General features: G+C 44.7%; 1 pseudogene; it reads left to right on the forward strand.

Annotated features, from left to right (window-relative positions):
• Positions 1-21490: 21490 nt before the first annotated feature.
• LOC102525144 (deoxyuridine 5'-triphosphate nucleotidohydrolase pseudogene) lies at positions 21491-25435 on the forward strand (annotated as a pseudogene).
• Positions 25436-25450: the final 15 nt, after the last annotated feature.

The following is a 25450-nucleotide window of genomic DNA, read 5'->3' on the forward strand; positions in this document are numbered from 1 at the left end:
CATAACGTTACCAAGCAAAGAGCTGGGATTTTCTGGAAGTGGGTTTTCAGAGAAGCATTATTTCAATGGCCTGGTGTGTCAGCCTGGGATCACACACAGGGTGACAGACTTTTCTGACAGAATGCAATTCCAATACCCCTGCTAGGTCTGGGTAGGAAGGCAGGGAGGACATGAGGGAAGGGCAGCTGCTGGAACAGAGAAGGAGCTGTCCTGCTCCCCCTTTTAGAAAGCATCCCCGTATGTGTACAGCACTTTTTGAACCATGCTCAAATCCATCCTCGGGTGGATGACACATGATGCTTGCATCAGTCAGACCTAACCCATCCTCCAGCCAGTACAGCCAGGCTGGGGTCACTTACACTGCTCGTTCAAATCATCAAGGATTCCCCCACCTTGTTTCCTCTGTGCTCACATTCTGCTCATTTCTTCACTGCAGCTAATTTCCCACAATTGACTCCACTTCTGCTTTTCTGCAAAATCCTTTGAGATTCTTATGATTGTATTTCCTATATTCCACATTGTTTACCATCTAATGGTCTGCTCCTTCCTTTTCTGAAATGACTCATCTTTATCAAGTCTTTCCAAGGCATTCTACTTGGTGTACAGAAAACAATTCTCTTTTCGTGTTCGTCTTCCATTGGTTTATGTGACATTTAATTAAACTACATCATTACAAGAGCATATGCGCTGGCATAAATGGTTGGGGTACAATCACAGCCGACATAGCTGAGCATCCCACTCAATGGGTGGAAGTGACAGTGTTAATATATATGAGAAATTAGCCAACTTAGCAGAGAGCCTTCAGCATGCTGTGCCGTCAGTCAATATGATTTACCAAAGACACGGAGAGGATTCATTAAGTAGCTGGTGAAGGGAGAGCAGTTCAGAGAGCTTGCACTTCTGTGAATTCTACAAAGATTAGTCATCAGGGCCCTTCCTGCATCGCAGAGGACACTGCTCTAGCTTGTATCCCTGGGACCTGAGGTTAGGTTAGCCTGTACGTGGCTAGCACCTCAGCAGACCCATTTTGGATGTAGGAGGCTGAGAGGATGTGGGGATGATTCAGACGACTCTGACATTGTCTTCCGAATTTCAGAGTTCAATGCCAGGATCACTAAATCGTGAGCTGAGCATAGCCCCAATTCTATCTACTGTGGGAGGCAGAATACTGCCTCCCCCTCCCCTAAGACGTCCATATCCTAATCCTTAGAGCCTGCGGGTATATTAGGTTACATGGCAAAGGGAAAGAAAGGTTGCAGGTGGAATCCATGCTGCTCATCACCTTACCAGCAAATAGGGAGATTATCCTGGTGGGCCCAGTGCAAGCAGAAGGGTCCTTAAAAGTGGAAGAGAGTGAGTGGAAGGGAGGTGTGACCGGGGAGAAGGTCTGAACAATTCAATATCAGAAGGACCCCGCCTGCCATCGCTGGTGCTGAGGATGGCAGGGGCCACAAGTCAGGGACTGTGAGTACCCTCGAGAAGCTAGAAAGGCAAGAGAAGTAATTCTCCCGGTGATGGAATGCAGCTCTGCCTACCCCTTGATTTTAGCCTCATGAGATGTGCCTCAGACTTCTGACCTCCAGAGCGGCAAGAGAATAGGTGTGTGTGTTTTTAAGCCACTAAATTAGTCATAATTTGTTGTAACAGCTAGGCAGCTACATTCTTACGTCTGTGATGTCTTCCCTTTTCCTAATAAAGGAAACTACATTTACAGAATTTATTTAAGGTCGGCTCCAAGTTTTTCCAACCCTAACTACTCCCCACTGTACCTAAAAGTAGTGTTAAAGCTGCTACTTGTGACTAGAGGAATGTAAAATAAAGGGCCAAACCTCTTTACAACGAAATGTTTGAAATGCTTTAAATATCCAAGGAGAGCTTTGAAACAGCAGTTCTGTCATGGATGGAGAAGGAGCAGGAAGCATGAAGTGCCCTGCAATGGGCCATGCTTGATAAGCCAAGGTCCTGGGCAAGCGAGAGTCAGACCCTATTTGGAGATGGGAGGGCCTCTCGGGGCAGCTGGCATCCCCTGCCGTGCTCAGCTAGAATGGTCCCCAGAGTGACCTGGCAGACACCAGTCACTGCCAAGTTTATCTTGGTCAGTGTTGTCTATCAGCACAGAACCTCTTGCATTTAGACAGTGAGACCCCAGGGAGTTGCAAAGAGAAGCAAGGCCATAAAGAACAGGCACTGTTACGTCGCTGGGGCTTTGTATAAACCACTGGAAGAAGCAGAGGAGGGAGCAAAACATTCCGCAACAGGTCTGAGGCCTGTTGTGATGGGAGGTAGAGGGCTGTGAAGAGGTGGAACTTTGCCCGACTTAAAATCCAGCACAGAGGTAAGATACGCATGCAGACAAATGACTCACGCATGGCGGTGATTAAGCCCTGAGTGAGTGCCCATGTGGTCCGTGTTTTCGGGGGACTTGCACTCCCAGATCAGGTGTCTGTGTCGGGGCCCAAGGGAAAGGCAGGAGAGAAACAGAAGAGGAAGATGCTCAGGGTTCTGGATGGGAGGCAGAGTGGCAGCACGCACGCTTGCTCAGGTGGCTCTTGGTTGACCAAAAGGAATAACGCAAGAGATTCCGCTGTGAGACCTGTCCTGAGTGAGGAGCAGGTTCTCAGCAAATTGTGGCCAGTCTCTAATTCCAAATGAAGAAAATATACTTGGTCTCACTAACAGGGGTTCTCTGAGGTTCATGAGAATCAGGGTGACATATATCAGCATTTCTGAAATATTATCAATTTACAGATGGGAGGGAAGTTTGTCCAGGATGGATGGGTAGCTTGGGGCAAGACATCTCACCTGAGACTTGATTTTTCTTGTGTAAAATGGGGTCAAGGGGTTTCTCCTGTATCCTCAGCCTTGAGAAAAAGTGATATGTACCTGGACTATTTTGTAAACTTTGAAGTCCTTTGCTTAAGTAAGCTGTGATTAATATTTTCTTTGCTGTTAATAGATTGACTTTAATTTGTACCAATGCATCAGAATTACCAAAGCTCCAGAACAGTTTTTCTGCCAAGGTATTTTATGGTGAAAGAATGAATTGTTTCCTTTTCGACCCTGTGACCTTCTTTAGTTGTTACCCCGTATCTGTTCCCCTCCTCTTGACCAAATCCCATGTTTCTCACCACCCCATTCACTCCTTTGTCCCCATCACATTGGCTTATATATTCCTGTTGGTTTATTGATATTACTTTGGACAAGGTCACTGATGATTTTCTCATTGTCAGATGCTATAATAATAGTAACAATAGTAATGAAGGTGATCGCTACTGTTTATTGAGCCTTCATCATGTCAGACATGTTTCTAAGTGATTTACATATTAACTAACTTAACTTCACACTATCCCGTGAAGTATGTAGTGTTATCAATCAGATTAAGGAGGAAAGTGTGGCACTAAGAGATGTCCCTTGCCCACGTCAGAGTTTGCACATGGCAGAGACGGGACGCAAGCCTTGGCAATCACACTCCAGCACCACACTTGGGACCGTTAGGCTAGGCCACCTCTTTACGTCAGCCAGGCTGCGAGACCACCTAGATGTGGGCATTGCCTTCACTGAGCATCCTTGGCTGGGGATGGGGCATGGAAAAGCAGGGTGGGTGTGAGTGTATTAGCACAGTGCAGCTGCCAGCTAGGTCTAGGGAAGCCCCTGCTCCTGGTACAGATGAGCCGAGGTGGGCAGCCTTTCCAAAGGTCCTTGGTTTGGGGCTGTGACTGGGTGAGTGCAGAAGGGCTGGCTGAAGCGGCTGTAATGGGGAGCCAAGGAGATTCTAGCCCTGCATTTGGATGAGTCACCAGCCAAGAGGAGGGGTCAGTTCCTCCAGATCTGGGGCACAGGCAGGGTCAGGAGGGTGGTTCACGGGAAACCAGGGCGATCTTCAAAACCTCTTTGTGGCACTTTGGGGGCTTCTGGATCTGCAGTTTCCTCGTGCGCAAGTGTCCCAGGCTTTATGATGATGCTAAACTCTTAATGTTCTTGGGTGGTTCTCTCATTTTCAGGACTTGGGTTACAATGGCAAACTAGCTATTCTAATAAGTTAGGCAGTATCCTCCCACACCCTTGTTAACTTCCTCTCCGCCTCCCTAGGGGTACAGTGAAGCTGGATGGGAAAAGCAGAGCCCATCGGACTCTGCGTGTACATGTCCGCATCCTACAGAGATGTGAGAGGAAAGGACGGAAGAGAAAGTGACATTCTGAAATGCTGTTTTGAGGGAAAACCCTCAAACATGAAATAAAGCTTTAATCAGCTAGAATGCAGATGTGATGAGACTTGCCTGTTCTGGGATAAGTCATATTTTCAGACGTACATAAAGCAAGTTAGCCACTCATAAATATGATGATTCAAGACATAGTCCCTTAAAAAGCAATGTTGAGTAACTGGCCTGTTATTTTATGGGAACCGTTTAGTAACCATATAATGTAAGTGAGAGTCGACAGTGTAAACATACCTCACCCTCCCAGTCAAGGGAGAGTCACCGGAGTGTCCTGGGGTGACTTCATGCACCATGCCTGTGTGCCTCTGCACATGGAGGTGAATGTGGGCACAGATGAGGGCAGCTTTGTTTGTGTAAAGACATTTTATTCTGTCAACAGAATGAAAATCACTTGACATGGCAATTCTGACTCTCCATGGCTGGGGGAATTTTGGTCTTCGTGTCCAGAAGAAAGCATGTTGGGTCTGGAAATCTTACAGCTACGTAAATACTTTTCTCAAATGGACACCAGATAGGACAATGTCTCTTTTGGGAGCCCAATTTCTTCCATGAATTTCCCACCTCCTCCAGAAAGTCATACCCCTGTTGGAAGCATGTCTGAGATGCTCTGCTCGTCCTGTAGAAATCCCCCGATCTCTGTTCCCTGGGCAGAGGATCAAATTACCGACCATTATTTCTTCTCACTCTCTTCTTCTTAGTAATAGAATGCTCCCTCCACCTGGAGTTTAAGCTAGGAATGTGGCCACATCTAGCGAGATAGAGGCTGATTACTCAGCCTCCCCATCCTCTAGCTGTGGCACGTGATTAAACTGTGACCAAGAAAGTCATAACAGAAGTGATGTAGGCACATGTCCAGACTGGGCTTTATAATGAAGCTGCATGTCTTTCTCTCTTCTTTCCCCCTCCCCTCTGGCTAGGAAATGGCGAATGAAGCTGCTCCCTTGGACCCGAAGATAGAAACTTCAAATTGAGGACAGCAGAGCTGTCCAAACTTCCTGGACTGTTTGATGAGAGAAAAATGAAGTTCTCTTTTATCTAAGCCTCTGGATTTGGGGGCTCTTTGTTATACCAACTTTTCTGTAACCTAACTGAAAGATCTATATGTAGGGCCAGTTGTGGCCTGAAATATTCTGGTTGACTTCTCCCCACAAAGCCTAGATCTACTTCTTGAAGACTAGACAGAGCAACATGAGAGCAGAGGTCAGGATATTCTGGTTTGTTTAAACTACGACTCCTTGGAAAGTTACAGAATGGAATTCACTGCAGGAGCTAGGAGATAACCATTAAGAAATGCACAAATAAATGTTTTGTTATTGTTTCTGATTGTACAACTTGATTTTGATACAATTTTAAAAATTATATAAAACTTACAGAAAAGTTGCAAGAGGAGCACAGGAGCTTCTGCAAACGCCCTTTTCAGAGTTACCAACTGTTGTGTCCATTTACTTTCTCAATTCTCCTCTTTTATGTGTGTGTCTGTCTACTAATATAGTCTTTTTTTGTGAGTTACTTGAGAGTAAAAGAAACTGTCTTTTGTGCTTTTGTACTTTTTGGAAAAACATAGCCCAGGTACTTGTAGAATGCTTCTCAGACATGATTAGATTCAGGCTGTATATTTTGGGCAGGATGCCACAGAAGTGACGCTGTGTCTTCTCAACGCCTCATATCAGGTGTCAAGTGATGCCCCTTTGTAATTTTGATCACTGGGTAAAGGTGTTACCCACCAGACTTTTCCATTATAAGGTTACTGTTTTTCTTGGCCCTGGTACCAAACAAGTGAATGAAGAATTCTCCACATGATTCTAGCCCACAGTTATTTGAAAACTTCTCAGTTATTTGAATCTTCCTGAGATCCTGATGTTGTGGTGCAGAGGCAACTGCACCCCCTCTGAATTTCTGACCCACAACATCTGTGAGCATAATAAAACGGTGATTGTCTTGTGCCATTTTAATTTGAAGGGGTTTGCCGTGCGGTGATAGGTAACTGGAGCATCTGTGCCTTTCCAAGTCCCCCTGAGGGACTGGGCCACCCTCAGGTGGGAGCCACTGTGCGTTCTAGCCTAATGCTTTCACTTTCTACTCCTTGTCAACAAAATATATTTTTAGTCAAAATATTAAGATATGGTGAGTGTTGTCTGTCTCTCCTGTGTCCTCTGGGGGAACAAGGTCGTGACTTCTGTGGGTTTTTTGGTAATGTCAGCAACCCTGAAACTTTAGCCTTGTTTACTCTCCGAAGTTCACAAAAAAAAACTGTGGCATGTTCATGGGATACTGATTGCTTCCAAACAATAAGTACTTATATTAAGAAATATCAGTTGTACTGTGCTCTTGGAATAGCTGTGACCCTGAAAAGGTGGTGATACAATGAATTCTAGAGAAGGAATCATATTTCTCTAGAGGCGTGACATACATTTGGAGCTGTATTCCAGAGCCTTCTGTCTCACTGCCTTGACATTAAAGACTGGGTGAGTGAGGCGAGTGGGAGCTTTGAGTGATCCCTGTCTTGTCGTGCCATGTGTACTGTGACCATCTTCTCTTGACATCTAGTGGCTGACAAACCTGAGAGGGAGGCGGAACCCTGAACATTCCTCATTCATTCATTCATTCATTCAACAAACCAGGAATTAATTGTATCAGGTTTTGGTGAGAGAGCACTGCAGAAGTCAGGCACCATTCCTGCCCTCATGGTGCTTCCATTCAACCTACCAGGATGGACAAAGAGTGGGTCGTTTACAAGTCTGGTGAATACAGTAACACTGTGCTTCTCACCACCTGTGGCAAAGGATCTGTTTGGTCTTCCTGTCTCTGGGTCATCTATCCAGCATGTTTGATTTCTCATCTGCCATGGATAGATCTATCCTGTTACACACAACTGAATACAACTGGGGCCATTGTGATTCACCCCCACATCTGACAACACCCAGACTAGTCTGTGTGCTGTTCAAAACAGATGAGTCCACAGCCTCCTGTCTGGATGTGGTGGAATGTCAAATTGCTCCCCAAGTATTAACACTTTTAACGTCTGTTTTCATCTCATTGCACAGATCACTGACAAATCGTCCACAGTCTAGCCCTCATCCACAGACCATGCTTCGAGCAGCACACCTGTAGAGAACTTGTATTAGGAGGGTATCATGTCACTCACCCTTCTTCACGTATTTCTCAACAAAAGCTAGAAAATCAGAGGGAGTTTTCTCACAATGCATAGACCATCTCATGTTCCAACTTCTCATTGTTTAATTCCAGGCTGATACAGGAGAATGGATAAGCAGAGGCCAGGCGTCATCACCTCACCTTTTGGAATCTACCTGTTGCTACATGGATGTGCTGGTTCCTCTCACGCTGCTCCCAGGATCACTCAGTTCAAGGCCCAGAGGGGATGACGCAGGCAGAGTCAACTTGCAGTGTTCCAAGTTCTTACGTACCCAGTGCTGATACCATGTTCTCTAAGACACCGTGTTCTCAGGAAGGCATAAGGAGGAAAGTGATTCAGAATTGCTATACAGCATTCCACTTATGAAATGCTCAGTGATATCATCTGATTCTTAAAGGTAAAGAAAGGGTGACATACTAAGTAAGGAACTCTCTTGGGTGAACAGGTAAGAAAATGGACAAATTTTGAATTACTCTTTTTTTCCAGGATTTAAAAGCCTGGGAAACAAAACCAATTTCAAAGTTTGGAGGAGGGTAGTTTTTCATGACCTAGAATTTCTCAACAATTCCAATGATAAATATTTTTCTTATGAATAGTTTCTCCTTAAAATTAAAAAATCCAAAATGCAAGGAATTATGCAGCAGCTAAGCAGAATATTGACCTCAAACCCTAGCTTGCTTTGGGCAAAATGAGAAAAAGCATCTGTTTTATCCCAGATTGTACCAACCAGCCGGAAGTGAGAGGACTGGCCTCTCACTTCAGGGGGTGAGGAGGCCTCCAGGGAAGATCATGCGGCCCCTCTACTTCTCTCGTCTAATCTGGCCACAGGGCAGACTTTTGCAACAGAGCAGGGAAATCAGCTAATCATTGACACCTTGCCAGCTGTGGAGTGTATTCAGTGAGGAATTGGAACTGGCAAATGAAGTCCTGATGTTTGTGTCCAGATCTATTTGTCCAGAAAAAAATCATTCCCACCAAAAAAAAAAAAAAAAATTCCAAAGAGCAAACAACAACATCCAAACTAAACAAGAAATTTAAAGGCCACCCAATAGTCATTTCTCCTGCCTTTCTTTCAAAATACCAGTGTTTATCTAATAGACCCACAGCCCCGGGATGGACACAAACAGATCAATCACCAGGGTGTTCCACTGTGCCCATCATCCTGATGTCCGTTGATGGTATTTATCGGAGTCTGAAAGTCATCACACGGGCACAGGTGCAGCTGATGTGGCATGACATTGGTGCTATATAAAGGGCTGACAGTGACAGCATGAAGATGGAGGAAATTATGCCTGAGCTCTCCAGGCAGCCAGCCCACCTCCCAGCCCTCCTGATACCCTCTGCCTCACCTGAATCACCTCCTGGTTGCGACCGCCATGTCTCATCATTGACTTCAGTAGCAGTTGGTACTCTGCTTGCTGCTTACTCTGCCTGCCACCAAGGCTGAGATGAATATCTCATGGGACCATCTTTCTTTGCTGGGATGAGCGAATGTTTTTGCTCCCTAGCATGGAGCTATGCTTATTTCTCAGACAGCATACAAGTTTCCATAGGTTAAAAATTCTGCCCGTACTCAGAAGACAAAGACTGAGGCTATGAGAAAAACAAAACAAAACAAAACGAAAACCTCTCACACAAGCCAGGAATTTAAGGACATGAAAGGCAATGAGTCCTCTGCATTTTTAATGCTGGTTTATGAATGGAGGAGAACTACCTACCACGTGGGAGCCAAATCAAAGCTAGTACTTTATGTCGCTTAAATCAGTGAAATGCCACAAAAAGCCTGAGCTTGTCCAAGTTTCTGGCAGGCTGGTTGCCTGAGTTAAAAGCCACTTCCTGGGGATTTGGGCAGAGTCACCGAGGAGAATGAACAGCATTCATCAACACTTTGGTGATGAGCAAACAGTCATCATCTACCCAGGGTCTCCGAGTTGAAGCTCTGAAAGGAGCCTCTGTCTACAAATCCCGTCTTTTGGGAGCCACTTGTGTGTTTCTAGGACATGAAGGTGTGTAAAGAAAATTTCACAGGTGTTCACAACCCCCTCAAAAGCTCTGCTTCCAACTGGGAAAGAAAGCACATTGCTGAAGTGTGTCAAGTATGATGTGCATAGAACAAGCAGAGACTGGGGGTCTCAACACCTAATTCCAGGTATTGCCACGGAGGACTTGGTGATGTGCTAGGGTAAGAATAAAGCATGTTAGGTCCACCTGGGAAGGTGATCACAAACGAACTAAGTCAAGGCGTGATTATGCCACTGACCCTTTCGAGTCCCCAACAAGGGTCCTTCTGCCTGGTGGTGTTCAGGCCAGTAGAATGAGACACAGTTCAGTTCAGAAGCAAATGACATCTGTATTCTTTGATCGAAGAATGGAGCGGAGCGAGCTCGTGCTCCAGGGTACACACCTCCCGGAGAGGCCGGGGGCGGGGCTGCTTCACAGGTCCTCCCCGGGGAGGGAGGGGCGCAGCTCTCGGGGACCTGGCGCAGCTCTCGCGAGTTGGGCACCAGGAGACCGCGCAGCGCCGGGCGCAGCCGCTCCGCACAGGCACACGGGCCGCCCCCGCCATCTTGAACCGAGGTGTCGTCATGAGCGTCTCTGCGCACTGCCCGCTGGCGGAGCCCGAGCGCCCGCCGCGGCCGCTTCGTGTGAGGCGCTCTGGCCGGAAGAGCGCCGAGTGCAAGGTCTCGCGTGAGCGGAGTGAGTCTAGACGAAGCGCAAGGGAAGGAAAGAAGGTTGGACTTTATTACTGGGATTCTATTTTGATTTCCCGGGAATTGTTCTTGGGCTTTGCCGGTGACGGGAGGGCTAAGAACACTGTCCGGTTCTTGCTGCTTGTTCTGGCGCCAGACATCCCACCCAAGGAAGGACACACACACCCCCTCCGGATCACAGAGTCCCCGAGTGGCTGCAAGCGAGCTGTCTGGGTCAGTGTCATTTTTCACACCTAAAACATGGGCTGATTTGACGTCCCCAAGGGCTCCCTAGCTCACTCTCTAGGTTTTGTGGTGGCCTGAACTTGTGACACTGTGCAAGGCGGGCTGCAGTTGGGGTGGGGTATGAATGGGGTTCCACGTCCTGGAGGAAGGACTCCGAGAGGGGCACTGGAAACCTCAGCTCTGCTATGGTGGCGAGTGGTGCTGTGTGCGTGTCGTAAAGCCTGCCCAGGCCACGCCTTCGGATCAAAACTCGGATAGATTTTTAAGTAGCATATTCGTTCATTCAGTCATTGATTCTCACATTATTTAACTCAGTAATTCAGCAGATATTTTTATGTGTAATGAATAGTCTGCCAACCCCTCTTTATAGGATATGTTTAAAGCCCCCAGTTTAAGTTCTTTTGGAAGATTTACCTACCCTGTCTCTTCCTCCCTCCCTCCCTCCCTCCCTTCCTTAGCATCCTTGTACCCGACTCTGTAGGAGAGAAGAGCTAACAGTTCTTTGCCCAGGATCTCTGGTGTGGAGCCGGGATGATTTGCAAGCGGTAGACTCTTCCCAGAGCCAGGCAGGGGTTTGCCGTGCAGGGTCCTCCAGAAAGGTGGGTGTCAATATTTGCTCTGGAGGAGGTACGTTAGGGGGAAAGGCAGTGACTCATGACTATTTAAAACTAATCTGTAGAAGTTATGAAGATCGGAGCTGTACACCTGTGAAAGCGCTAAGCAGAAGGAACAGAGTTATTGTGTCTTCAAGTTAGTTTTGCCATTACCCACTCTTACTATTTGCCCTGTGTAGTCAACTCCAGATGACTTCCCTCGTGTTTCCCTGTGACTCATTCTTCGAGCTTCAGCTCACGTGCCCCTCTTCCAGGAAATTCCAATTATAGTGATTGGTGAGTGTGGCCCCTCTGAGCATCTCTGTCCCTTAGTAGCTGCCTGCACATTTCCTGGAGGCCTTGAGGGGTTCAGATCTCACAGAGGGCATATTGTTTCTCTTGCCCAGACCTGGCCTCCTTGGAGAGCAAGCCTTAAGTGCAGTCCCTCCCTTCCCATTCTTGAACAGTGGACACCTTGTTTCAAGGGCGCTGATGACTTCATGATGCTTCAGTGGCTGGCCAGATAGGTAGTTGGATCATACCCTGAGGTTGCCTTGGCCAGGCTTTCTGTACAGATAAGAACTTAACCCCTGCTGCAGGGAGGCCCATCTTCAGCTGTTTCCACTGTGTGTGTTTAGCTCTTAGTGGTGCCTTGAGGGCTCCTGCTCCCATCTCTGCAGATTTTCCTGTTGGGACTTTGCATGTGTCAGTTTGCCTGCAGACACTGCTATGGTGTCACAATTGCGACTTGATGAGAGCAATTTTCCTAACTGAAACAATTCTGGTGATTAACTCCAGCTCCCTTCTGCCAGCCCATACATCTGGATGGGCTGCAGTGTCTACACACACGCACGCACACACGCAGCCTGAGGGTCCAGCTTCCTGGGCGCTCTAAGACCCACTGGAACTCCCTCTGTAAGCCCTCCCTCCCTTCCTGAGTTAACAGCAGTGTCCCAGATACATGCATAACAGGTTTCCAGTTTATTTCTTTTCAACAGCCCTTGGCAAACATTTCTTCCCCCTTTCTCTTTTTATTGCTTGCCTTTATCTGCTAAATCCCTGCGTGTGGGTCTCCAGCTGCCTTTATAGCACCTGCGCTTGTTAATATCTCCATGTTGTTGCAGTTGCCGCCCTTGGGGTCTTAATGCGGAGCGGGTGGGTATTATCAGGGCACTTTCAGGGAAGAGGCTGGGAAGGGAACCTATTAGCAACCAACGCATTATATAGGTTATCTCGTTTAAAACCTTCCTTGTGCAGTAAATATTATTTCCCTGACTTTATAATGAGGAAATCTATCCCCAGGAAAGCCCCCCGAATATCATTCTTCTGAAATTCCCTCTACGAGTCAATCTCTCTTCTGCTTAAGTTCTTTCAGTGGAGTCCTAGGATCTATTACAGAATAAAGATCACATTTCTCAGCCCAGTATTCAAAATCCCTCATGGCTTGGCCCTAATCTACATTTTCTGTCCCATTGCTCACCCACCACTTTATAAATATTCAGTGATCATCAAATTGAGTTAGTACCCAACCCTTTCCCACATCTCTACCTGTGCTCCTGCGAGTCTCCCCTTTATAATGCCCTCCTCAAACTATTTACCCCACATGGGTAATGCTTAATTTTTAAGAAGCAGCGCAGAAATCACAGGCCCCACGCAAACTCACCAGACTGCCTCAGCTGGAAGGAATCACTCCCTGCCCCACCATCACAGCACTTAACCTGGGTCTCTCTTTAGTCCTTCTTGTCGTTGCTTCGTCTGAAGCTGTGATGTCCTTGAGGGTGAGAATCAGGTCTGATTTTAATTCATCATCCCACAATATGTCAAGGGCCAAACCTTTCTCAAGGTTTATGCTTTAATAAAACTATCTGTGGAATGAATGATTTGAGAAAAGTCACCCACCATCTTCTTACTACTGTCTCCATCTGTGGTTAATAACTAGTGCTAAGTAAGAGACTTCTGACTAAAACATGAGACACAAAAATTGGTGCTAAATGACTAACTTTCTAAAATTTTTACTTAGTGAGGCTAGTTCTTCTCATACTTCGGAAATGGTTTATCTTTAGTGACTATCTTTGCATTTGGTTAAATAGACATGGGTCTCCTTTAATGTAAATTTGGAATTTCAAAATAAAAAAATTTTTTTTGTCCTCAGAATAGGACATATACAAATCAGAATCAAAGTAGGCTAATCCCTTTATCCACAGACAGTCGGTGGCTGTGCAAAAATGTACACATGGAATATGAAATATGCTTACCAAGGAACTCATGTAGTCAACTTACCTCTCTTGAAGTTAACAGTTAATTTAATCCACAAACTTTAAATGTACGTATAAATGTACATAAATCTTCCCTAAATTTTAGACCTATACATTCATTATCAGCTCAAAAACTGTGTGGATAGCCTACAGTTCCCTGGAACCCGAGACACCTAAACTTGAATTTACAGCCCCATGCTCTGTCCAGCCACGTCAAGCCACGTATGACCTGTTCTGTCTGCTCTTTGTGATCAAGTAGCGGTGTTCACACCATCTCCTTCATAAGTCGGGTAATTATCCTCTTTTGCTTTTCCCCCTTTTTCCAATCCTGCTCAAGCAATCAATTATTCAGTACTATTGACTATACTACAGAAATACCTGTAATATATTGCTTCTTTTCTTTTACTCCACTGCTATGTGTGCAGTTTTTTTTAATAAAACAAAAGATGGTCAATATTATTAACAATGAACTTAATGTATTAAGTGTCTGCATATTCTGACAGCATGCCAGGTTCTTGAGATGTTATCTCGTGTCGCACTAGCAAGAACTCTTTGAAGGAAGGCATTTCAAGCAAAATTTGTCTTATATGAGGAGACTGAGACTTTGAAAGTTGAACTTCCCAAAGTTTCACCACTAGTAAGTGGCAAAATGGGATTTAAATGAGTCTCTGTGACTCCAAAGCCTAATGTCTTCTGCTAAACCACACTGCCTTTCAGTGAAGAAAATGATAGATTTGATTTAAAGTATCCATCGGTTTATTCTGCAGAGCTGCTGAGTGCGCACATGTGCCGGGCTCTGTATTAGACTGATGATGGAGTGATGCACGTGTTTCTAGAGGAGCTCCTGGGCTCATCAGGGTTGGGTGAGGTCATGCTAGGGTAGCAGATACCTGGAACAGCTCAGTCACTTCACAAACATACATTTTTGTTGCTCACACACGCCACTTATCTGCTGATGGTTGGCTGAGGGCTCTGCTCCGTGTCATCCCTTTCCTTACCAGGACCCAGGGTGATGGAGCAGCCACTTTCTGCAACATTGCTGGTTCCCTTGACAGTGGGTTAATAGAGTTTAATTGCTGGCTCCTAATGCTTCTAACCATAAATGTTGTCAGCTGGTTAGAAGCGCACACTTCATAGGCCAAAGAAAGTCACATGCCACAATCAGGAAAGGAGGAAGGTAGGGGAAGGGCAGTAAATATTGCAGAGTAGTAATACAGCTTACCACATAGATGCAGAAAGTCAGTTATACACATCCTACTGGGAAAGAAGCTTTAGTCTCCTCTCCCTTCATTAGAAGTGCCCCGAGGATGGAAGGCTTGCTAATGTGACTCGTTCAGGGCACTGGTTGTGCTCTCCAGCACTTCCTGCTGCCCTGAGGTAGACAGCCCTGGAGAGCTGACCCTTAGGAAGGAGCTAGCTCATGCCCTTCTCTGTATATTCTGCAGTATTTGATAGAATGGCAAACTGAGGTGGCACCTTCTTTGGTTTGGCAACACCACCTTTTCTCTTTGCTCTGATCTCTTTTTTGTTATGGGCTACTAAGATGGTGGTAAGAGGCCAAGTTTAGATCTCACAGCAGTGGGAGGGAGGAACCAGGAAGCCCCATTTAGGCCTTGAGCCAAATCCACTTCTCCTACCCAATGTTTAGGAGACTTCAGCACTGGGACACTCCTGGCGCTGATGCAGGATAGTACTTTGTATCCCATTTGGCTTCATTTCCTTAAGACTATAGTCATCAGAATCCTATCTTTAATTAGTAGGATTCAATTTCTTTGTTTTTGGATTCTTGCCTTAATACCATCAAATTTCCATCAGTATTCAAAAAACATGCCAGTGGAAGCACACGCACATTTTATGGATCACCGGGGAAAACAGAATGATCAATATACTCTGCAGGAAGGTAAATCAGGAAAAGATGAGTTCTATAGGTCCTGAAGAGTGGGAGGAAGCAGTAGGGCAGGAGAAACAGCAAATCCACAGGGTCGAGACAGAGCATTGCCTCCTAGACAAATACCATTGGAATATAATGGATTCAGAACAAACGCTTTCTGGTGGGATTTGTCAAAAACCAAAGCCGGGAAGGCCAGATTATTAAAGGCTGCTGGACATAGAGAAATTTAAACCTGTATTTTTCATTTCAGAATCTCTATTACTTACTAGGGACTTAATTATTATTCAGGGAATGAATGAAAAAATGTATATATACACTTATATATAAGGTGTTTAGGCTATTTACTATATGTAGGAATTAAATTATTATTTCTCTATAAGAACCAAATGTAATAAATTACTATTGTTATGTCAATAGTAAAGATAGAAAAACTGAGCCGTAGAGATACTAAGAGTTTGACATACTATGTATCAAAGATGCCTTTGGCTACAAGTGAAGATATACTTGTTGTGAGATAATAGAAAATACATATATTGGTCTCTGCCCCTAGTTTTCAGCTGCACCCCTGCTCCCAGCTTCTCCAGAGAGGGGAAAGGGGCTGGAAATGGAGTTAATAAGTGACCGTGCTAGTGTGAGGCAGCCTCCATAAAATCCCAGTGGTAGTGGGGAGCTTCCTAGTTGAAGTGTTTCTCTGAGTTCTATGAATTGTTCTAGCAAGTTAATTGAACCCAAGGATGGGGTGGTTGGAACATTCCCTCTAGAGCCAGCTGGTCAGAAGCACAGGTGATAACCAAGGCTTGTAGCTGGTGTCTGAAGTGGAGGGTGGGAGCAGTGTTGCGGGACTGAGCCCTTAGGCTCTGGGATCTGACACTGTCTCTGGGTGAATAGTGTCAGAACTGAGTTGATGCACTTGTCTAAAAATGTTTTAAATAATAATAAAGGAATATTATTTCTGGCAAGAAGAATGGGAATAATGGTGGTAATTCCCTTCAGGGCTAATTTTGCAACTCAATAATGTCATTAGGGCCCCAGGCCCTTTCTGCTCTTCTACTTCTGGCCCTTGTGTTTTCTCCTCGTAGTTACAAAATGACTGCCACGGTTCCAGACATCACATGAACGCAGGATGATGTCAACTGACAGAAAGGGAGATGACTCTCTGCATGTCCTTATTCGGAAAGCAATTCCTCATAACTATCTTTAGGACAATATCTCAATAGCCTTTTTGGTATGGCTGTGAGAACATGATCCACCTGAAATGGCAAAACAAAGAGATTGCATTGCCCTGTTTATGGTGTTAGATAAAATTAGGCATTGGGGCAAGTAGAGAAGTAGGAGAGGTAAAGTGATTAAAACAAAAAGGAGAGTGAACTGAATGACATTACAGGTGATAGCATGGAATCAAAATTCTGGAAGGCTGAAGGAATTTTTTGAGAATTTAAAATTTTTTAATTTTCAAACTCAAAGTCTTTGTATCCCTGGGTCTATATTCTGTTCATTTTCCTGATTCCTTTCTAAATCCTGAAACAGTTAGAAATTCCACATGTTTGTTTTGGAGAGAAAGTCAAGAAAAGGGACTGTATCCCCAACCTCCGTTGGCATAAAGCTCTGCATTTAGATGAATGTTGGGAAGATTTTGAGTGCACTCATTACAGGAACTTAAAGCTCAAGCCCTGAGAATTATCAGAAATCTTGAGGAAGATGTTGGAATTTCCATAGCATGTGACATAGAGCCTTAAGATAATTTTATTTAATTTTCAAAAGACAGGAAGACCTCAAATGTGGGTCACAAACAAGATGGTGCATTAAGTATTCCTAACTGTCAATCTTCGGCCATATTTCTGATAATCTCCTATGTATAAATTTCCGTAAGAGCAATTAGTGGTCAGAGGTTGTGGCCGTACAGGAAGTCCCTGAAAGGCATTGCCAAGTGCTGTGACAGGGCTCACGTCCCTGTACCTTTGCCAGAGCTGGAGGATATTGTGATGTTTCAAAGCCCTTGTGTCTGAGATTTTAAGTGCCTATGCGCTGACCCTGAAGAAGTGCCCACCTTTTGTTCCAGAAATTCCTGCCTGCCTGCAGTCTCAGCCATTATCCATAGTCTGGGTGTATTTGACTGTGTCTCCTATCCAGATGAAGTGGGAAAAGGTGTAGGCAGAAAGAAGGAAGGCATATGAGATGGATGCAGGATCTAGGAAGGTTACTGTCTAAGGAATAGCACGTGGCACAGTCTTAAGGAAATGAGCCCCTTTCCTGAGAAATTGAATTTCTGAGAAGAATCTTTAAGTCTGAGATATCTTGGCCCCAAACTTGAGGTTAGGTGTTGTCTCTGGAGGATATTCTAATTTCCTCTATATTCCCCACCCCCCACCACCTCCACTGCCTGCAAGCACACGTGTGCGCATAGACACACATACGCACATGCACACATACACGCGCACATGCACACATACACACACGTGCACACACGCACGCACTACCATCCTTTGCCACTTCTGAGGTTGCAAAGCTATTGCTTTGAAGGAAGGACCCAGAGTAGCAAGGATTTGGTGAAACAACTCTTACATTGACCATCACGCTTTCTTTTTACAAGGAATTCATCTTTTGCCTTTGGCCACCTGGATTAGAGGCAGATCCACTCATAGGAAACAGAATCCAGCATAGTGCTGGAGGCTGGGCTGTGTTTAGGCGCCAGGGGAAAAACCTAATGAATGGTGACACTAGGAAGAATGGACTAATCAGGTAAGTATTTTGTTTCTTTTCTGTATCTGCCATATGAGTGCTGTGTGCACCTGGGGGACAGAGCAGGGCATGAGAAATGCCACTGGGCACTTGAAGTCCTCCCACAGGGAAATTCTATGTTATGGTGAGGCAGTCTTCAATGTCCTCCAGAGGAAATTCACCAAGCTCCAAGATCCAGCTTTCCTAAATTCATTCCATTTAAATACATATGCTGGTGAGGCTTGGGAATGCTTAAACTTAGGTTGTGTCTCCTCACATGTAATGTCATCATCACCATCATCACCATCATCTCTCAGCACCACCTACATAATTTTTATCACCATCTCAATTTCCCTTAGAGTCTTAGAAGCCCAGGGTTGATGTACTCACAGTCGTCAGTTCTGTTTGTCAGTCCACTGGTATGAAGTTGCCTGAGGGCAGGAGCTCAACTTGGTGATCTTAGTGTACTTACCAGGCACCAGTGGGCACTCAACGCGTATTTACGATGAATGAGTGAATGCATGCACAAATGAATATGTCATGCCACCATTATTTGTGCAAGGCGCCTCTTTTGTTTCATTTAATTTTAATTATGTTCCTTTTGAACTCCAGTTCCCATTCCCCTCGTGCATAGGCCCTCCCTCCAGTGTCTATAATGGATGTCCTCCCGATTCAGAGAGGAAATCCTTCTCTCTCTTTGCTTTATACTGTCGTGTTATTCCGTGCAAAACTGGTTGATGATCTCTGACTGCGGCAGAGTATTTCTCAGTAACCTTACACCGCATCTCATGTTTCTGTTCTCCAGTCGTGAGCATCTTGGTTGTGTCCCCTGCTGTCACAAACGATGTGGATATCCTCACAAATGTCTTCTTAGGGACCTATGAGAGGGCTTCTCTGGGACATCAGATCAGGGATAGGATGAATGGGAATCACCGTCTATGTGTATGGTTAATTTCAGTAACTTTTACCAGATTCTCTCCTGAAAGGCAGCGGCCGTGCATGACTATTTCTGTTTCCAACACTAGTTTTGCCTACTTTCTAATTTTGCTTATCAGATGATTACAATAATGATTACTGAGTCTGAGCACCTATTATTAGCCTTTTGGATCCCCTCTGAGTTGCCTCTTCTTACCGTTTATCTGTATTGTATTGGGCTTCTTATCTTGTCTAGATGATTTACAGAAATCCTTCATATACCCAGATAATAATTCCTTATTAATATCTCCCAGGCTGCTTCCATTATTGCCTTCACACAGAGTGGCCTTTGAGGTACAGGAATCTTTTTCTGTTTAGTTTTTTTCTCTCACGATTTATGTAGTTTGAGTTTTGTTTAATAAAGTCTTTCCCACTATAAGGTAAATGACTGTCCAATCTGAGGTAAACATGTATTACACGTTTCTTCTCTTAATGCTATTGCCTTTCACAATCTCTTTTTTTTTTAATCCACATGTATATTTGAAGTTGGTATGTCACAGAGACAGGTAAAAGGAATAGATCAATAGTCAACTTTTGAGAAGAATTAGCTCATTATTATATACAGATGTATATATATTTTAAAATTTTAATTTTTATTTTTTCAGGACTTTTTGGGGGGGGCATAATTAGGCTTATTTATTTATCTATTTATTTATGTTAATGGAGGTACTGGGGATTGAACCCAGGACCTCGTGCATGCTAAGCACATACTCTACCACTGAGCTATACCCTCCCTCCTCATTATTATATTTTAAGAAAATAAATTCCAAGCATATTAAAGACCTAACTGTTTTCCTTTTGGTAGAAATTCTGTCTTCTGCTGTTAGTTGTTCCATTTGTTGTCTTTTTTTTCTTAAATAGCCCATGTTGTCTTTAGACACCTCACTTTTCCCCAGGAGCTCACCTCTTCCACTCTTGTGATCATCAGCTGTCTTGGCTGGTAGTGCCATCAGGATGGAGGAGCAAACCTTAGATCCCAGATTGTTCCACTCGGGGATGTGGAAACTCTGGTGTTGCTATTTACACTCCATCATTTTTGTGCCCTTTCTAGTGCTCCCTGTTGCTCCCAGAATTCCCTAGTGCTCCCTTCCAGGGTGTCTGCCTCTGTGGTAATGGGCGTAGAATGGTTGGGGAGATGGAAACAGCTGCATTTCCACCCTGGGAGGAAGCAAGCCACAAATTAGCATGCTGGGGCTACCTTGGGGCTCCGAGTGGAATACCAGCTGTCTCCCACTTGATCCCTGGCCTGCCCCACTGTAGGCCGCTGCCCAGACTTACCCATCACTTTCCTGTCTCCCCAGAAACCTCACACACATTTTGCTTAATGTTTGAGCACCTCTCTTAAATACACAAGCTTCTTTTTTCCCTTCTGGCTTCTTCACAGTTGGTTGGGGAGGGTGCCAGCAGCCTGTCCTTGTTGGCCATGATGTGGAGGACTGGAAGCCTGTCAGAAATTTGTCATATTGGGCATCCAGTTTTGGAGATTTGTGCGTGTCAAGTATAATTGTGGAATGCTTGATGAGCTTTTACTGTATTAAGTTATTTTATTCAGATTGCAACTGTCATCTTTAAAGTTAAAAAGAAACCTTCCAATATTTAGTGTTACTTGTTGGACGCATAATCATAACAAAGGTTTTGCTGAAAATAATAATGTAAAATTGAAAAGTAATCTCTATGAAATTCTATGTGCTCATAATTAATCATTAATCTTCCAACATCTTTGTAAGAACAGTAGGGTCTCTGTATTATTTCACAAAGGAAGAAACCAGGGTAAAATCTCAAATCACACAGTCCGAATCACAACAGGTATTGGTGACACTTCCTGAGACACAACTGGGGAGGTCTTTGTTAAAAGACTTGTGCTTCAGTGACTACGGGCCGCAGGTTCTCCTGGATGGGTTCTGTAGCCATCCTGGCTCTATTTTTCAAGCTGATGGAAGCTATATTCATCGTTCAGCTTTCAGCAGAAAGGAGTAACCCACCACCCATATCATCCCCACTTAAGATGTCGGGGGGACAGAGTCTAGGTATGGAAACCCAGAGACATGGCTCCCAGACCTGGGCACATGTCCACCTGAATGCATAATTTGGGGCCAGTTTCTTATCATTCCGGGGCATCAGTTTTCCAAAATGTGAATGAGGAAGCTGACTTGATACATCTCCCTCTTCATGCAGCTTTAAAGAGCTTGGGGTTTCTGATTCGGGGTAGGGACTCAAGCAGACCCTATATTCCATCCAGAAGCACTGAATTTACTTTCCTTCCAGAACAGGAAGTCTCAGTGTCAAAGATTTAAAAGTGCCTTTAGAGACAACCTAGACAGGTGCCAAGGCTGGGATTCCTTTTGCAGTTGTGTGAGTCTAGCAAGGCATTAGGAGTAGATACCTATTCCAGCATATTCCTAGGTTTTCCATGGAAGGGGAAGGGGGAGCTTGTTTGCTCCAAGTTTTTGCTGTCTTCAGTGTAAGCCTGCCCCAATTTCTGCCTTCAGCGCTTGTAGCCACCCTGTGGTTTCCAGAAGCTGCTTTTGCAAACGTGCAGCCTGACACGGGGCCATGACCAACGAAGGTGCTTCTGGACTATCGGTTTGTGATGTGCTCATTGATCCCATTTTTGCCGCCATAATCTGTTATTATCTAATTCTATCTAAATACTTGAGCCAGTTTTCATATTTGAAATCCAGGCAGATTTAAAATGACCTTTTAACGTCCCCCAGTTGTGGAATGAGTTCGAACAGGGTAGGAGGAGACGGGATGATACCCAGCGCGGGATGGACGGACGAGAAGAGTGGCGGTGCTGAGCAGAAGGCCTGCCCCAGGCAGCGAGCCTCTGATGTCGGTGGACCAGCAGGAAATAAGTGGAGATCTCGGCATCTCAGCTTTCTGGGTTATCCCTGAGCCCCTGCTGTGGCCCCAGTGACTGGTCCTTGTCTGGAGGCAGCAGAGAGGTAAAGGAGATCTTTAAAACTGTGCAGCGGATGGCCACTCCATAGGCGTATCCGTTTTGACAAAATGCAGTGTAGATTTGTGCTAAGAACTCAGGCAGCAGAGACTGCAGCCTCCTCCCTGCTCATGCTGGAAGACTTTTTCTCCCAGTAATGAGAGTGCTGGGTGAGCAGGCCTTCCCCTCCAGCGCTGGCAGCAGGACAGCTTGTGCCCAGGATGGATTTTTCTTCATTGATTCTAATCTTCTTCCTGACTGTCTGTCTTGGCTGCTTTGACATATTGAACACCGAATAGTCCCTGAGTAATTCTTGAACATTTGGGGATCGTTTTTATTTTTACAAGACAGTAGAATCCAATGGAGTGATTTATACATGTGCTAGAAGAAAACGAAGGGGGAAAAAAACCCCAACAACAACAACAAAGTGGTTTCATTCTGGGAATAAACACAGACTCAGTGACGATTAAGAACAACACCAAACAAAAGGTTCACGCCCAGTCTTCAATAATTTCATAATTTCTTAAGGATGCACAGAATCATGTAGCGATGCACAGTAAGGCATAAAGGGCTTTCACAGCTCCGGCTTCAGCCATGATTGATGAGAAAATGCTACTGGAGGGAGAAAAGGAAAATGAATATTTATTAATGGAATACAGTGTCGGGGGTGCTTAAAATCTAAGGAGATCCATCATTTCGTATTCAAGGTTGGATGCATTCAGAACAGAAAGTTCAGGATGAGGACCCCATAGCTGAACTGTAGACCAGAAAAATTCGCAGGCGCTGCCGTCATCCGGACCACGGGGGACTTCCTGGAGATGTTATTCCCATTTCAGCCTCCGTTTGCATCAGCTGAACAGGGCAATGTTACATGAGTTATCACTCCAGAAATGCTATGACAACAGTTGCCTTCACATTTTAGAACACCCAGAGCTATGTGGCCTGGTCATTCACCCAGAAATTAATATATCATATCTTCGTATTTTCTCTGAATACGGTAGTTATAGTCTCTGTGCTGGCAGCTTGGGAATTATTAGCAAGACTTTTTTTCTACCATGACTTCATCTGTTCTCCTTTGCACCTTTTAAGTGCAGTTTAGCCAACCAATAGCACCTTTTCAAATCCCCTTGCGTATTCTCTCCCCTTCCCTATGCTTGCTCTATTTAGGTTGCTGAGTTAGTTAAGACTCAGAAAAGACTGTTTCCTTTTGGTGAAATGTTACTCATCTGACCTTAACATCCTAAAAAAAATTGAAGTTGGAAATCCAAGGAAGGCATTGTGGATCTCTTCTGTGATGGTGTTATTTCTCCATGTAAGCAGCTTGTTCAGGCAATTAACAGTAGTGATACCGTGGCTTGTTGTTTTGACAGGGAAGGAGAAATTGACTGATGGCATTTAACTGCCTAATTTAACTTAAGGTATTGAAGTTGTAATGGAAGTTTCAGTGTGTAGACTTCAGCTAATGGGTAGCCCCCAAGCACATCACCCCTACCCACATAACCATAGGTACACAATGTTTTCAACTCCCCAGGCTTCCTTGGGATCTACAGTGCTTTACTGTAGAATGTGGTAGTGATGGCTTATTGGTCTTATAAATCCACCTACACTAAGATTTTGAAATCACTGTCCTGATAAATGGTCTGGGTCTTTAGACTGTCGCTCCTGTTACTTCTGGATATGACTATTTCTAGGTAGCAAATCTTGGACTGCAGGGGCTGGCTATTACTGGTTTGTTGTGTATGTTATGCCAGAAGAAAATTTGCTATTCTGTTAGATAGTGTGTTTCAATTTACTTTAAACCATTGATTCTACCAAATCCTCAGCAATAGAGGTGGATGGATTGTCTCTGTTGGCCATCTCTGGGAGAAGGCCAAGAGGGTATGGATTGTATTGTTACTTCTTTTATATCATGCACATTTCCCACCTCCCAGTATAGACTGGGTGATTTGGTCCCTAGGAAAGGGCTGGATCTAAAGCAGGTATCCAGCAAATATTTAATGGGCTAGTTAATTTATTTAAGTTTTTTATTTGGATGAAAAGCAATATTGGAGTTTTATTCTGTCTGGAGAGGAGGATTCAGATCTACTGATAATTATGTAGCAGTGGCCAGAAGGTATGTGTTCAGGGAGGCTGCACATCTCAAAGGATAGTTTAAAAAGCCTCTGAGTTGAACAAAAAGATGAATGATCTCTGGAGAGATTTTTCTGGCTTGGCTACAAATAGAGCCAATGAGGAAGAATGATGAGAGATGAAGCTAGAAAGGGGTAGTTAAAGGCAAGACCCAGAATATCTTGGTATTTTCTGGTTAAAGACTTTTAGCTAGGTCCTGTAAACAATGAAATATTAAAGACTTAAGAGGCCAAATTAAATAGATAATGCCTGATCTGATTTGGATTTTAGAAAGCTTACTTTAACATTGTAGATGGACTGGAAGGTGGCAATAGTGGAGGAAGGAGGAAATGATAGAAGAGTATTTCCATAAGCTAAGACACTAGGTATGTGTTATGACTTAGTTGTGTCTCCTGAAAATTCTTCTGTAGAAGCCCTAACTCTTGGTACCTCAGAATGTGACTGAATTTGGAGATAGATTCTTTAGGTAGGTAATTAAGTTTAAATGAAGCTGTTTGGGTGGGTTTCGGTCCAATCTGACTGGTGTCTTTATAAGAAGAAGAGTTTAGGACACAAGAGACACACTGGGGATGTTCATGTCGAGAGAAAAGGCCATGTGAGGACACAGCGGGAAGGCGGCCGTCTGTAAGTTAGGGAGAGAGGCCTCAGTGGAAACCAAACCTACCGACACTTTGATCTTGGACATCCAGCCTCCAAAACAGTGAGAAAATACATTTCTGCTGTTTAAGTCCCCCAGTCTGTGGCATTTTGTTACGGCAGCCCTTTTCTCCAGAGAAACAGTACCAACAGGATATGTCTGTCTGTCTGTCTGTCTGTTTATCTATTTATTTATTGTAAGGAGTTGGCTCACACAATGATGGAGGCTAAGAAGACCTTGTAGTTGTCAAGCTGGAGGCCCAGGAGAGTGGATGACGTAGGTCAGTCCAAAAGCCAACAGGCTGGAGACCCAGGAAAAGCCAGTGTTTTAGTTCAAGGTCAAAGGCGGGGAAAGGCTGATGTCCCAGCTTTGGCAGTCAGATAGAAGTTTCCTCTTACTTCAGAAAGGGCCAGACTTGTGTGCCTGACTGCTGGGCTCATCCTCCTCTCTCTTGTTCCCCTGCACCCTGTTGCGCTCACTTTCTGCCCTGCCCTGCCCTGCTCTCAAGAGACACAAGCCATCTCCCCCAGCAAGCGGCCCCGGCCTGCCGTGGAGGAGGGCGGCACACGGCTCCGCTTTGCCCAGCTCTCGGATCACCTCATCACCCCTACCAAGGGGTCCACGCGCGCCACGGGCTATGACCTGTAAAGTGCCTGTGATTACATGGTGCCACCTACGCAGAAGGTCCTTGTGAAAACCAGCATTCAGATAGCTTTCCCTTCTGGGTGCTATGGAGGAGCAGCTCCATGTTCAGTCTTGGCTGCAAAACACTTCATAGATGTAGGAGCTGGTGTCATAGATGAAGATTACAGAGGAAATGTTGGTGTTGCACTATTTAATTTTGGCAAAGAAAAGTTTAAATTTGAAAAGGGCAATTGAATTGCATGGCTCATTTATGAAAAGGATTTTTTACCCAGAAATAGAGGAAGTTCAAGTTTTAGATGAGAAGGAAAGGGGTTCAGGAGGCTTTGGTTCTACTGGGAAGAATTAAAGTTTATGCCAAGAA

The sequence above is a fragment of the Vicugna pacos genome, chromosome 15, assembly GCF_048564905.1.
Source record: "Vicugna pacos chromosome 15, VicPac4, whole genome shotgun sequence".
Lineage (NCBI taxonomy): Eukaryota > Metazoa > Chordata > Mammalia > Artiodactyla > Camelidae > Vicugna > Vicugna pacos.